The sequence below is a fragment of the Falco punctatus genome (assembly GCF_963210335.1).
Source record: "Falco punctatus genome assembly, chromosome: 3".
Classification (NCBI taxonomy): domain Eukaryota; kingdom Metazoa; phylum Chordata; class Aves; order Falconiformes; family Falconidae; genus Falco; species Falco punctatus.
Genome location: NC_137582.1, coordinates 96,268,723 through 96,284,078, shown reverse-complemented (window position 1 = coordinate 96,284,078; position 15,356 = coordinate 96,268,723). Strand labels below are relative to the sequence as shown.

The following is a 15,356-nucleotide window of genomic DNA, read 5'->3' as shown; positions in this document are numbered from 1 at the left end:
ACATCAACCATCTATCCCAGTTCATACATTTTCTTCCACACATTTTCAGAGCCACTGTTCAAGCATAATAAATAATTTAAAAAATAATCTTCTCCAGACCAGCATAATCTATACTCCTATGAGAATCTGCTCCACAGTCTCTGGTAATGTCATATTTCTCTCCATTATCTTTATTTCGGGCAAATACAAAAAAAATACTAGGTTTGGGGAAAAGATGCAAGAAAGTTTCATCTATAACTAGATGTAGAAGTTTCCCATACAGGTAAGTAAATTACACAGTCTTGATTCCTCCACAGCCCCTTGCTCTATCCCCGTTCCCTGACTGCCTCTTCTTTTCCCCATATAGATACATGAGCTGAGCTGTCTGGCTGCTGGGTGTGACCTCAATATCATCATGATATTGAAGATAACCTAAGTAGAGACATCAGAAAGCACACATCTAATAATAAAGCTGTTTGCAGGAAACTGTGGGAATTCCAGAGAATATTACAAGCCTAGAAGGACAGGTATGCATACAGACACAGCATGAACCAGACTTGATTCTGATGTCCCAAGAGAAAACACTTCTGTATGAATATTATACTTGCCTGAGGAACAAAGAAATGCCTATCAGCATCCTTATTAGCTTTAGAAAAAAATATAATGCTGGTATGTACAAACATCTATTTTCAGTAAGTTTTATCAGGATTAAACAGAACAGTATTAAATACTACAATGATCAAAGGCTAAAGGGTACCTGACCATCCCCAACACTGCCAACTGCCTCTGGCTCAACAGCCCCACTTATCCCCAGCCTAGATGAGCCATTGGTTAAAGAAACAACTCGAAAAAACTCCAAAAGTGTCTCTTATGAATGGCAACCTCACATTTCATGGAGATGATTACATTACGAAAGAAATTCCTCCCTGTAAACTCTGGATATATTCTCATGCAAGCAGAAATACAAATTAGACCGGTCACTAACAGGAAAATGTTTTCCTTTTCCTGTGTTTCCAAAGGAAGCAGAGAATTTGGTGCAAATGTCACCTTTTTCTCAAAACTGAATTTCTACAGAAGTTACGGTGAGCAGAAAGTCACTATGAAAGCTTCACAATACAGAAAAACACGCAGCCTATCCCAGTCTATGACAATAATCTAAATACTCCACCAAAAAATAGCTAGCAATAGGCTTAGAAAGAGTCTGAGCATTATTTACAGCTTAGACTGTAAATACACAAAGTGAAAAATACAGCTACTCAAGGGCACGTGCTGGGCTACAACAGCTGCTGGTGTAAGCAGTGCCTGATGCCAGTTTTAAACTGGATTTGTTACGAGTGGCAAAGACAGACCTGAGCGGGCTCCGGGCCACAGTTACTGACCTGGGTGCCAACGGGCAGCGCCAACGGGTCTGCACAGGTCTTTTTGTATTTGGTACCAAATGATATAATTATTATTATATATTATTATATAATAAAATCTCTATTTTTACACAGTTGAGACCTCTGCTTTCAGAGGAGGTCTCAACTATGTAACAATAGAGATTAAAACTCCATAAACAAGAGCTAATGAGCTCTCCCGTGCTGCTTCCAATTATATATAGTCCTTGAAACCATTCTGATATAATTAAAGATATTGGTGGAACCAGCCCAATGACAGCACACATCAATTCCTTTGCTAAATGAACGAGTACATGGTTTGGGTGAGTGAAAAGACCTGCCTCTGCCACCCTGAGCTACAAGAAAGCTTGTAGCTGGTGGCCGTGGCCGTGATGCAGGGATTTAATTTGGAGAGAGCTGACTTTGACATGAAACTCTGCAACCACTGGACCAAGATTTTTCCCCGAGGAAATACAGTATGGCAGCAGCAGGCAGAAGAAAAATAAAAGTTTTTGATCCTGGGTAAATACACCTATAGAGCTACTGGATATGAGCACTGAGAAACAGCTGAACCCATAAGCTTACTACCTTCCATACTGAACTTTGTATTTCAAAATAGCTGCCACTCAAAACTTTCTGTTATGTCGAAACATTCCTAAAATGAAGGACTTTAGGTTCCCTTATACAAGATATTCTACTGTTTCAGAAGGACTGTTGCCTGCCCTGTAAAGTTTCTTTACTCCCTTTGGGTTTTCCCTTTTGAATTTCCCTTTTATTTACTGAGAATGTTTTGAGGGATTTAAAAAAAAATATGTATTTATTTATTTATTGAAAAAACCCACTGCAAAAGGACACCACTGATACGAAATTATTCCTTTAAACCAAGTCACACATATCAATAGCATGTAATTCAAACACTTACCTTGAAAAGAAGTCTTACAACTTTTGTTTACATTCCTTAACTTGCTCATTTGCATTCTGTAAAATATTTTGAAATCATTAACTGGAAGTTACTGTATCCTCTACGGTACACAAAAGAAACCTTAATCCTGCAGCTACAGCCACTTTGTATCATTAATCTGCTGCATGATTCAAGCACATCTGGATTTTTGGTAAGAGCGTATAACCAATAATAAAAACTATATATAAACTAGCTCAACTTGGACTCCTGCATTCATTTGGGAAATTGTCGGCAGAAGCTCCCTCCTTGGTTGTATTGCTCAATGTGCAGCAATTGTTTGTGGAAATATTTGATATTTTAGGTCTGACTTCTCAATGGGAATTCCACACTGGAAAAAAAGGTATCATTTATACACTCAACCCCCTCATTGTGTCCTCCGCTATGAATTTACATATAGGGGGTAGAGGGCGAATTGCTCAGCTATAAGCTAGAATTTACAAATGTGTTTAAGCACCTGCTGAAAATAACTAGGAATTATGCTCTTGACATGAGTACATGCTTTTCTTTTTCTGCAAAGTAAAAGCCTCAGCTCAATACAGGAGTACACATAAAATGAATCACTACTGAATGAAAAGCCACAAAACTGCTTCTCTTACTTCCAGTTCTTGTCTTAGTTGCACAAATACGATCTTTTAAGCCAGTTTTTAAGGTAAGATACTCTGTGTATAATTTATCTTGATTTAAAAAAAAAGCAAATAAAATAAAGTAAGGAAAAGATATTTCCATGGGCATTAAGCATGAATAGAAATGGATAATCGGGAAGAAGCAAAGACGACTCAGCTGGAATATTTAATCTCCCCTTCCTCTCAGCTGAATGCTCCAACACTGGGATCAGATACAGACAAGTGTGGACAAAGTTGCCCTTGGGGAATATATTTATCCACTTAACTGCAAATTACTAATTTTTTATATTTTTGGGGGGGTGTGCGGGGCTGTATGGAGGATTTTGTACACACTGTGCTCGGGAGCATTGCTGTACGTGCTCAGCACCACAGGAGCACAGTCACGAGGAAGGGAATGAAGCAACCGCTGTGACTTGGAAGAGCACTCGTTACTGTAGCAATTCCTGAGCTCCAGTTTCTGAAGAGAAAAAACGGGTGGGGTGATTGGATTTGTCTCCAGAAAAAACTCAGCTTCTTTTTCCAATGGACTTTTTACTTAGAAGTCTGCATTGTTGTTATAACTATTTTTCAGTATAGGTTGTGAGAGTACCAAATAAGCGATGCAATCATAGAATCACTTAGGTTGGAAAAGGCTTTTAAGATCATCAAGTCCAACCGTTAACCCAGCACTGACAAGTCCACCACTAAACCATGCCTCTAAGCACCACATCTACCCGTCTTTTTTCAAACACTTCCAGGAATGGTAACTCCACCACCTCCCCCGCAGCCTGTTCCGGTGCTTGACCACGCTTCCAGTGTAGAATTTTTTCCTAATATCCAATCTAAACGTCCCCTGGCACAACCTGAGGCTATTTCCTCTTGTCCCATTGCTCGTAATCTGCAACGTGTGTATCACACAGAGCTTTCTCAAGGGAGCAAAGGAGTAACCTGCCGGGAGAGCGACAGCCCCCTCCTCCACCCGTTAGCAGGCTCCTGGATGGTTTGCACACCCCTGGTTGCTGCTACCACACAAAAAGCTACAGAGTGCCTTCACGCCCCCACGCTGCAGCATCGTTAGCCTTCTACAACTTTAGAATGCTGAGCAAGCATACATGCAGTTCCCACGTTGGGATTTACATATGAAGCAGAAGGAACAAACCAGGCATTTTAAAATTTGTTTACCAAACACGTATTTCTCTCGTGGGCACACATACAGGGATAAACCCATGTCAACTTCCACCACGCAGCTCCACGCAGAGTTCCTCAGCGCTCCTGGGCACAGAGACAGCAACAGTGATGGAGAGCAAGTTTTCCAACCTTTAGACAGCCAGCAGTCCATTCCCTTTACCTTGCCATGAGGCTGCAATCCCTGTGATTCATGTTCTGTGGCTCCTAGGCTAGTGCAGCTCCCCAGGCATCAAGTCAGCTGCTTCACCAGGCTGCAGCTTGTGCATAAAAATCCACAGCTTGTGCATAACTGGGGCCAGGCTCCCCTGAACCTGCTAGGGCTAGTGCTTCAGAAATTAAGAGTATAAGCCCCAGTCCACTGCACAGGCTCACCATACACACGGATCTGCACACTCAGGGCACGTCTGCCATATCCACTGCCAACAGCCCAGCCGAACTGAAGACACACAAATGTTGTCGCAGGGACACAGAGGAGGACGTGGCCACTACCAAAGGGAATTAATTCTCAGGAGACATCCAGCTGTTAATTACTTCTCAGGATGAACGAAAGTCTAACAGTATCTTCAGGCGCTTCATTTCAGTAATTCATTCACCACAGAAAGCTTCCTTCAGAAGAGATTCACAAGAGGGAAGAGCAGACTGGGCAGCTCCTGGAACCAGTGATGCTGCTCAGAGCCATGTCCCACGGGCGCAGCAAGGCACGGGCCCCTGGACAAACACATCTAGATCTCATTTATCTACAGCTCACACAACTAGGCACAAATACACGATGGGGGTGGTTGGGGGGTAGGTCTTGTGAAGATGGCTACATAGCTCAAAAATTTTAGGAGAGGGTTCTGTTGGCAAATGCTGACCCCAGCTACCCAGGGCAGCCAGGAGAGACCTGGCTTCATTCCCCCAGCATGACCCTAACCCACCATTCCAGGGCCTGATCCAGCAAGGGCTTTGGGTGCAGCAGTTCCTCAGGCATTAGTAGAGTCTAGGTGCCTACACACCTTGCTTAAGCCGTCTCTAAATCCTCCTGTGCCTCCACTTCTTGGCTTTGTGGTAGTTTTAACAGCAACACCTTATTTTGAAAGGTCTGTTGAAAGGAGTGTAACAAAAAATACGGAAGCCGCAGTAGTTGATAAAAAGTGTTACTGTCAAATTGGTTTGATTTTGGATAACTTCAGGGAGGCTAGAGAAAAATGAAAGGATGAACGCCTAGATCAGTTCCAGCTATTTTTTTCATTTTTCTTGTAGCAGAGAGAGAACTGGCTGCATGAATGCTAGTCCAACACCAATGGAAAACACAGAGTGCCAAGTAGTTTGGGTATTACCTATGCTGGAAAACTGATAATCGCAAATTAGCTGGGTTTGGTACTGCTTATGTCTAACAGTTTTAAAAACATCTGAAGCAGGATGGAGGGGGGGAGGAAAAAAAAAAAAAGAAAAAAAAAGAAAATGCAAGACAAAATAAGCTGGCAAGGTCAGTTATAGCCTTGCTTGCCGTGAGAGAAGGGTGATTGTTCTGTTTTTGTTGCTTGCCTGTGTTTACTTCCCATCCCTTCACAGTTTGCCCCTTCAGCAACAAAAACAACAGCAGTCTTCGCTTTATGAGCCCAGATAGAAGGCTAATGCAAAATCCTTGCAGAGGATAAAAAAAACCACAATGCAACAAACATGCCAGGTGGAGGGGGGAAAAGGTTTGTGCCATCAGAGGGCACAGAAAGAATATTGAGATTCCTTTGGAAGAAAGAGTCAACTTATCCTGCACAGGAATTCCCTTTCCAATGCACAAGTACAGTGTATTGTCTCTCCTTTTGGACAGTTAGCTTAAGTGGAAGAAAACCCATGGCTTTTCAAAAGCGGCCCACCTCCCTGATGTTATCTCCAGGTGAATATTCCCCTTCCAAGCTCAATAGTTCTACCCAAAAATTCTTTGAGGAACTGGTCAATCCTCATGTAAGATGTCAAATTTTAAACAGGAATTGTTTAAAAGGCAAAAGGTGAGAAGCAAACACTGTAAAAACAGAAAGTCACAGGAAAGCAAAGGAGGGAGGAAGGGAGGGAACGGATTTGGTTTTGCCTCTCTACAGAAATTGTTTTGATACAGTATCCCTGTTGCATGAATTTTCCATATGCCTGTGTCAGATCCACTTACTTCAAGCCACAGAGCTGTCAGATGCTCGTTTTTTATGGTGCGCTTATGTGGCAGGCCAACCTTTCTGCTGAATCAGTCAGTTTTTGACAAAGCCAGGTTCTGCAACCCAGAAAGATGTATGTGCTCTTTTGGCCAAAAGTCTCAACTTTGCAGCAGAAGCAAGCTGGCAAAGCAAACCACTATATTTTGGTACCTAACAACTGTTATCAGAATCGGTGGTTTTATGTGAAAAAAATAAAACATTATGAACAACATATGGAATAGCAACTATTCTGCACACACATACATGAAGCAAATATCACAATGGAAATGCAGATTTAAATGATCAGATGCTATCATAAATTGGCAATTCTTAAAATAATCCAGAAAAATCTCACAGACTTTTGTACATGCTCAGCTTCCTCTGACTTTAACAAAACAAGGAGCAGGAGACACTTAGTTTGTGAACAAATGCTTTAACACTTCAGTTAAAACTTAATTGTAGACTAAGTAAAAATTCCAAAAAACCCCGAAAGAAAATAAAACCAACCCACACATACGCACAGTTTTTCCTTTAACCATATCTGATTTAGAGACCCCATAATCTCACAACTAAGTGAAAATATCAGTCACGAGGTATCCCTTTACAAGGCTGAGGGAGGTGGGTGCACCTCCTGCAAGATTCTTACTTCACATCCCCAGCCTTTAGCATTTGAAAGATTATCTCCTTTCTCCATGCCTCAAATTTTCCTAAAGTAAAACTGCGTATTTAAATGCAGCATACATGCTAATCAGGACGTAAACATTTAAATAACAGAATGTAGACCCATTAATCAAAACTGATTACCAGCTCTCTTCCCATTTACTGGAGGTTCTTCTGTAAAGTACCATCTTAGTCACTGTTGCCAAAACTGTGTATTTCAAGCCTCTTGGAGAAAAAGCTGATTAGTTATAACACTGGCTCAGGAGACATGTTTTACGTCAGTGTTTACTAGAAATGTGAGACTGAAATTAATTTGCAGGTAGCCAGCACATAATTGTGCATTTACATTATCGCTTTCTGCTAGCTTAAAAACAGGCTTTGTTTCCTCTGCCCCTTTTCCTTCCATCAGTAGATTTTAAAGTATTCTAAATTTCTGAATGCCCTTGCAGAAATACGTGGTTAACCAGAAACTTTCAGCTCTGGACAACACTGACCACTACATCCTTTTCAGGCCATTACTTTCCACCAGTAGGAGATCAACATTCAGATTCCTCCCTGTTTCTAAGTAATTTTTAAATAGCTTTTTGTAATTAATACATCAAACTGCAGAAGACCATCATCAGTGGGCTAAGGCTGTGGCTGGCCATGATGTGCAAATTCTGATTTCCCAGCCAAACCGAACACCAGAAATTCACAAGCTGCATTGATAAGCTTTTAATACCTGAGCACAGGTGACATACTAAGGTCCACAAGAAAATATCTCAACGGGTTCAATGTATCTTTTACCCTTGATGCTACAGACAGACCCAGGAAAGGAGGCTGGGAGGCAGGTGGGGCACGGCAGCCTGCTCATCGCACGCTCTGTTCTACTACTTTGACAGTCCAAGACAGTAAACAGGAGAGATCTACTGTGCAAATCTGGTCAGCATTTTGCTAAAGCATGGAGGTTAGGCATGCAAATGCAAATCTCCTAGAGAACGGGGAAATGAAGACCTTCCCCTACACAATCTCTCACCCCCAAAAAAAGGAGGAAAAAAAAGTAATAAATTATTGTAAAGTTGGGAAAATAATTAACTCTTAACTCCTTATTATATATTTATTATATTTATTTATGTGACTATATATTTATTAAATATAAATATATCTTTTTATTTATTACATAACTCTAATAATTAACTATTAACTCTTTTTTTGCACTTCCAAACAATCCTAAATGTGTTTATACAAGCCTAAGAGAAACGCAACCACACGCACACTTGCTCTTTCCTCTTGCAGACACCGTTGGTAGAAATAGTGCCTAAAATAATGGGGACAGTTTTCAGATATACTGAAAATCCAATACTTGGCATTGCTTCCTGAGCATGTTACAGACAGCTACCACACTCTTCAAACCTCTGAACCTTAATTCTTAACACACCGTGCTTCTCTATAGCAAATTTCTTCTCCTGCTTTCTCAAAGCACTGTCAAGATGTTACTCCTGAAGAACATACTTTGCTAACTGTATTTTTTCAGGCCTCATCATGTACACTCTGGGTCACTTCAGTATGAATGTCTTTATACCTAGAGCTTTGTTCAGGCAGCAAACCAAAGCATGGAAGATGTTAGCAATACCACAGGTTTGTGAGGCTTAAGAACAGCAGGAAAAATCAGGGAAGAATCAGACGATGCTATGATCTTGCATGCTCTAGATGCCCACTAGACTGTTGATTATATCTGCATTAGCAGGCAGAATGGTACAGAAGTAATATTCATAGATAGTGAGAACTGGAAGTCACTCTGGAAAAAAAGATTGAGAGAAGAAAAAAAGCACAGAGGAAGGAAAAAAAAATAATAGAGAAACAACACTCAGAAAAAAAAAAACTTGCGAAGAAAAAATGTTAAAGTTGTAGTTGCAAAGAGGAATGCACTATTCATTTATTTTTGAAAAGACGTGAGAGAAGTCACCCATAAGATACTGGAAAAACATTAATAATTAAAGCCTGTTTTGTGCCAAGGCCATATCCCACCTGGATGCCTGTGAAAACTTCCCACGAGCTCTGGAACGTGCCCCAGTCTGCCCATGGTGCCCACTCACGGTATGATATCGCATCCCTCCAGCAAAGGCCCCAGGCAGGAGCTCCCAACCTGCTCCAGCAGGGAACTTCAGCTTCCCTGACAATTCTGTTGCATATGCAGATGACACACCAAGACAACCGAAAGCTTCAGAAAACCATAAACTGTTAAGACTGCAGGGCTTCTGAGCAAGTCTAACGACTAGCCTAATTAATAAGCCTAAGAGGATGGAAGATTGACCCTTTCAACAGGGAAGTAGACCTGCATTTAGTAAGCAAACAACAAAAACTGGCTTGCTTTCTACCATGGCGGCAATGGATGTCATGTACGGGAACAGGGATGGCAGCCAGGTTCTCCAGCAAGCCGGGTACCAAACCTTGCTGAAGAGGTGCTGAAGACAAACTGCATTTCACAAGTCTGACACAAAGTAAAATCATCCTATACCAGAACGGCAGTTCCTCTCGTATCTTCAGAATTTACATCACTGTTTCAGGTTATGTTCTAGAATTGTAAGAAAAAAAGGAAAAAGCACACAAAGACAACACTATTTTGTAACATGCTAATGGACACATATACCTGAACATAACATACATACACAGCGTTCTAAACTAAACCTAAGATTTTATTGGCACAGAAATACACTTTATTTAAAAGAAAGAAAAAACACCAGGGGAAAACATAAATAAACGTTCCGTAAGTCGTTATACAAAAAGATACTATCTCACCCCTGTAACAAATGCATGCAATAGCTGAGACAAATTCAGCAAGTCTGCTGTGTACACTACATAAATATTTGTTTGAAAGTTATTAAATCATCCCTGTAACGAAGTTTAGTATTTTCAGAGTTCCTAATCTGCCTCTTAGCCACAAAAGCGTTGCCCTTACAGTGAAGAAGGCAATTCTCTTTTAAGATTCAAGCCATCAAACTATTACAATATACATACTTAGCTCTGCCTCTTGACAACAGAGAATTAGAGGAACATTTTGGCGTCTTAGGTGTTTTGCTAAAAAATTTAAGAGAGTGATTATTTTTTTAAACACAATACATACACCGTTGTGTTCCCTTCATAGATCTGGGACAGAAATACTTCATCCTGTAAGAAATCCTGACGCAGGGAGAGAGGTAAAATCTGTACATCTTCTGTGTAAGAGACAGGCACGCCTCTTCAAAAAGCAGGATGGCTAGAGATTCCTTATAGGCAAATCCCTTACAGGCAAAACCACCACAGAAATTACAAGTGCCATTTCTAAACACTTCTTTCTTTTTCCTGGCTCCATATTCTGTCTGCATTACAACCTCTGGGGTAAGAGCAAGCGTGCAAACTCCCGCCTGACTTCGCAGAGCTCAGTCGTTAGAAACAATGCCATCCAACATTACCTTACCCTGCTTCCCACCCCCCAACATCAAGCCAAAAATCAGAGGAAATCATGCGGTGTGCTCTGGATATTCCATGACTACTGCCGCTGGCAGGGCGTAAGCCACGTATTTCATAGGTAACTAGGAACACACATACAGTTGTTTTGTAGCGACGCTACACCACAGGCTCCTGCTGAACCCCTGCTTTTCCTACCCGCACTCGTTCCAAACCTTTTGCAATTTTAATCCGGGAGGTCTGCCCCAGGATTTACGAAGGGGACTTGGTGGGAACTTATCCTTTAAACGCACAGGAATTCAGGGGGGAAAAAAAACTTTACAGGGTATTTAACATATGAACATGCATCCTCTACTTGCTGCTTCTGCTGGCAATCAAAGATGTTAAATCCAGTTTACTGCACTAACCAGATTCAATTACATGAGTATCCACAAAGTCTCAAGTGAAAGATGAAATTTTCAAGTACGTAGACTCTTTTGACTTTGCCTTAACGAAAACCCACCTTCCACTTTTCACCACCTGCGGAACATTAGAAAGACATTTCTTCTTCAGTCTGCCATCAAAGGTCATACAGGAATCACGAAGTCAGCATATTCTCCGAGCAACCTCATTCTGAGAGAAGCTTTAAGGGCATTTAAAAAGCCTTTGCATAAAAACAAACAGTACTGCCTCGCCTACTGAACCAGAGCTTCCCCACTTCCCCCACAAATGCGTCATCAAAGTCTCCAAACATCTGCCGCAGGGGTTTTTCCCTTGCTCCTTCTTCTTAATGTAAATATTCTGAGTTGTGATACATTTAAACAAGTGGAGGGAAAGACTGCACTTTGCCCAATTCATCTGAATTGGAAATTTAAAGTCCAGTTTATTCATCCGTTTTAACCTAGCAAGGAAAATCTTACTTTTCCAACCAAGTCAGAGCTTGAGTTTCTCTCTCCATCATCTCACAAGCCATTACTGAGCTAAAATGCTTACTAGAGAAGTCTAACATACCAAAGAATGAACAAGTCTAGGAAATACATAGTGGTATAACTAGCTTCTTGAAAACGTGTAGCTCTAGGATGTCTCCTTTATGTCTTCCAGCATAAATATTTACAGCAGTTTGCAATTTGAAATCAAATTGTCTGATCATAAGAAGAAACTCAAAATACATGCCATGAGAGGGAATAATTTCAGGATTAAAAATGAAACCAAGACAGCACAGCCCCAAAAATGCAAGTCTCTTTCTAAGCTTACTGAGTACATCAGGGTGGGCTACAGGGTGACTGTTTTGGTGATAATGACTAACTGTGGTTAGGAAAAAAAAAAAAAAAAAAAAAAAAAAAGTGGTTTTTTACCTCTTCAGCAATTTTGCACATTGTTAGGTCAAACAGACACTACCCCCTAACATGCAGACAACCACGTGCTGTTCCCGAGCTCCCTAAGCAAGGTCCTGCATGCCTCCACCCTGCCAAGGGCCAAGGACTGGGAATTCTTCCCACAGCCCAAGAATCCTTGCCTGGAGCTGCAGGTAAGCATTTATCACACAAACCCTTTCAAGCATCCTAACTCAGGCACCACGCAAGTTTGAAACAAACAGTAACTATGCTGCAAGTTCTTTTGGTACCTTTTTTATTCAAACAGAATCCACTGCAACAAGGTATTTTTAAGTGGTAACAATATTCTTGGAAAATTTACTGGGCTAGATAAAAGACTGCACAGTAAGACAGCTGGCAACTGCAAAGGCTAGTGGACCGGTCCCTTCAAAGTTTGAAAATACTGACAGGAATGTCAAAAGCGAAACTTGCATAGTTTTAAAGCAGTAAAAAGTCAATTAAGAAAGACACCAGACTGTAAACCTTTAGCTTTATTAAAACAGTCATTTAAGATGTAGATGACCGTAAACCTGCAAGGAGACTCTCTTAACCAAGCTTCTCCAGCCTGTCCAGGATTTTACTATTTACACGTTAATTTCTAATGGTTACATATTAGAAGTGGTTGTTGGGGTTTTTTTGGTCGTTAAGTTCACACACACACAGACACATTAAACCCCACACACATTAAAACAGTTACCTTACATATATATTCACAGAAAACCAACATCTATTAGGAGATGCAAGGATTTAAACAAACCAACAGTGCCATATTCTTCTAAATTATCCTAAGAAAGCTGGACTCTTAACAAAATGTAATTCTTCCTGGGCTCAAAAGACTGGACTCAATTTCATCCCAGAGCCAACCGCCTGCTTTAATAGAAACGTTCGAAAAAGCAACTGCTGAAATCTTACTTTTTGTTTCTCTTTTCACAGCTGCAATTTTTTTTTTCATGACCTTCCTAACACACTGGAGTTCATGCTTCAGCAAATGCCAAATCCTGTAGCTTTTCTTTCTCCACGCTCAATTAGCAATAAAGAAGATACAGGATGTAAAGGTGAGGCAGAATTACAGATCTGCACTGTTTCCACTTCACTGTATTCTGAAAGATATCTAACTGGCTTATATGTAGCTTTCAAGCCTCAGTTCATTGCTGCTTTATTCGTTTCTGTCTGAATTCAGGTTTTTTTAATCTTACCCTTCAGCAACTTCTTCCAGCTCAAGCCTGATTCTAACTGCAATTATAATGATTTTATATTCCATAAAAAATATAATTTGTTGTTTTCTACTATCAAGAGAAAAAAAGTAAGCTCCTTATTCCATTCTTTTCCTTTCATCAACATTCTTGCAGGTATTTCTCTGCAATCCTGTTAGCTGGAATACCATCCTTTTATCCCTCTTCTTCATGTTATTTTAACTCGCTTTGAAAGCACCTATTTTTGCCAGTGTCTGTATCCAGCAGACTCTCTTAGCATTATTCCCATTCTCTTTTCCTAGTATTTAGTGTACATATGCAGAAATCTATAAATACATGTTCAAAGCCAGCAGTGCCAGCTACAATCAAGTTTGGTTTTCTGGACCTCTTTTTTACTTGCTTAAATCTTAGCCAAATTTTGTCCATTCTGAATGAAAGTTCTACGCCAAATTTTAGAGGGAGTGTTTTATTTTATTTTCTATTAAGGTGTCAACTGAGACCAGTTCAGTTTCCTGCTGTTTTACCAGTACACTAGAATTCTTCAAGTCATCTATTAAGAATCTTCATCGCTTCCCAGTTTTGAACCTTGTCAATAGATCAGGGGGGTTCTAGAAGGAAAAGCAATGAAACCAGAAAAAAGGAACACACCTTCTGTTATCGTTCTGAAAATCTATACTTGGTTTTGGACAATTAAAGCAGCTCAAACAGCCTGCTGCTTACACAAGGCAAATAAGAGATTTCCAACATAGTTTCATGACGAGCTCAAGGAAGAGGCTCAAGACAACCCTGCGCTGTCCCTCCTGGGCTGGCACTGTCACCTGCCAGGGAACCGTCCAACCCAGAACAAAGGTGACCCCCAACCTGTGATGCAACCATAGATAACTCTGAGTCCCACTACTTCTTCCACTGCAGGGCCAGCGAACACAAGCGATGAGGGCAACACAACACAGGGAACGAGCATCTGAGATGGCAGAAGGCAGGTTCGCTTCGCTGCTTCCTCCTCCTCCTCCTCCTCCTCCTCCTCCAGACGCAATGGCTTAAACCAGTCTCGAAACCAATTGGGAAACAATGACATTAAAGATGTCCCTCTCTAGAGACTTTTCCTGCAGTAAGTACTCCCTCCTGGCCACAGGGGCTTTCTCAGCAACAGCTTGAAACTCTGCAACATGATGACGAACACTCACCGATGGGAGCAATGTCTTTCTCCGCTCTCCGGCGCCAGGTCCACGCGGGGCACATCAGCGTGCCACACGGCTCACGCAGCAAAAAAAGTCCGAGGTCCCAACACATCTATGACTCATATGACAAGCATTGTGCTTCAATACGGTGGAACTTCTGGGGTTTTTAGTTTAGTATTTTAAAAGCTAGGAAGTAAGCCTAAAGAATACCTTTTAAATGTTAAGATTGTGAAGTGAAGCAGCAAGAAGTTGGAGAATGCCAAATGCAAGGGTGTTTACGCAAACTAAGCCAGTGCGTAACATGGGCTGTGCTCACTGCTTGGCTCCGTTTGCTTTTAGTTTCTTCATCATCTTTTCCGTTATTTAGCCACCAAATGTCTGCTTTACAACGCTAACTACTTTATCTGCTGAACTCTTAAAAGCTGACGTGGTACTGCTATCTCCAGTTTACAGGCAGAAAACAAGAGGCATACAGAGATTAAAAGATTTGCCAAAAGTGCTGGCTAATCTTGGATCTTCAACTAAGTTATCTAAACCTCTATTTTTTTATATTTTCTTTTAAAGGTACGTAGAATTTTTGCAGTGTTTTGCATCCAAACTGTAGCCATAGCAGACCGACTGCAGCAGCAAAAACTCAGAATCTGTGCCCAGGTATCTCAACTCTGGCAAAATGCAGCACATGCAATTAGCGGTTCAGTCTCACACAAGAAACTCAGTGGTAGAGGCAGGAGTTAAAAGCAGTTGTCTCAAAGCAACGCTGAAGAGTCTTATCCACCCTACTGTTCTTTCCCTTCTTGCAACCCACTCTCAATGGGCTTTTGTCCATCGCTTGTGGCCACTGACACCAGCCCCAACCATCCTGTGCAGTGAATAGGACCAGACCCTGCTGAAAACCCGCGACAAAATTTAGGTACACGGAACAATACATGAACAGGACAGATGATGGGAAAGGGTTGCAAACCACATCTTTAAATCCAGCCCTTCTTACACTGCAGAGTATTTTAGATAGTTTTTCACAGGTAAATCAGACATTATTCACATTACAATAAAATCTAAGGGCTGCAGCCAAGAAGATAGCTAACGTGCAAGATGTTGAACCATTCGGACTGCAAGAAACAACCTAAAGATTTTCAACTCTAAGCAAGTAAAACAAAAACAAACATCATCATTCCACATCCCAGATGAGAAACACAAGGCAGAGAGTACCTCTATGGTCTACAAGAGAGCTGGTCTATTCATTGCATTACAGGTGGATCTCCTGGTACTCCAGCCGACG

At 41.1% G+C, this 15,356-nt stretch overlaps 1 protein-coding gene across 18 annotated transcripts in view; it reads right to left on the bottom strand.

The window, feature by feature from the left end:
* Positions 1-15,356, bottom strand: part of HIVEP1 (HIVEP zinc finger 1) — a 131,821-nt gene that overhangs the window by 106,959 nt on the left and 9,506 nt on the right. The window contains exon 1 of one of the 18 annotated variants that reach the window (XR_013927047.1): positions 9,361-14,198. The exons of the other annotated variants lie outside the window; for them this stretch is intronic. The gene's annotated coding sequence lies outside the window, so the exon portion shown is untranslated. Of the gene's footprint in view, positions 1-9,360; positions 14,199-15,356 lie in introns of those variants that run through there. 18 annotated transcript variants of the gene reach the window in all.